General features: G+C 53.9%; 1 protein-coding gene across 1 annotated transcript in view; it reads right to left on the bottom strand.

The window, feature by feature from the left end:
- Positions 1 to 282, bottom strand: part of LOC119594803 — a gene marked incomplete in the record, with an annotated part of 120,867 nt that overhangs the window by 97,461 nt on the left and 23,124 nt on the right.

Below are 282 nucleotides of genomic sequence, written 5' to 3'. Positions count from 1 at the left end.
ATGACCATGATTTTTTTTTCCATCTTCGCACTGAGCGCCAAATCACACGTAGGTCTGCCTCCTCAGACCAAACCTCAACAGACGGTCCTTTGTGCCTTTACGACAGGTCTCCTACTTCTTGCCGGATGCTCAGAAAGACCGTTTGTTCTGCGCTGAGATCCCTGTCGCTTCCCCCCCCCCCTCCCCGCCTGGACTGCGCCCGAGAGTGAGTTTCGAGCTTGGTCTTCTATTGGCGGTTTATTTTCTTGTTTTGTATATGTATAGGTGCGCGCGCGCGCGCGC

The sequence above is a fragment of the Penaeus monodon genome, chromosome 34 (genome assembly GCF_015228065.2).
Source record: "Penaeus monodon isolate SGIC_2016 chromosome 34, NSTDA_Pmon_1, whole genome shotgun sequence".
In the NCBI taxonomy this organism is placed as follows: Eukaryota; Metazoa; Arthropoda; class Malacostraca; order Decapoda; family Penaeidae; genus Penaeus; species Penaeus monodon.
The sequence above is the reverse complement of the archived record's forward strand: the minus strand, read 5'-3'. Positions and strand labels throughout refer to the sequence as shown.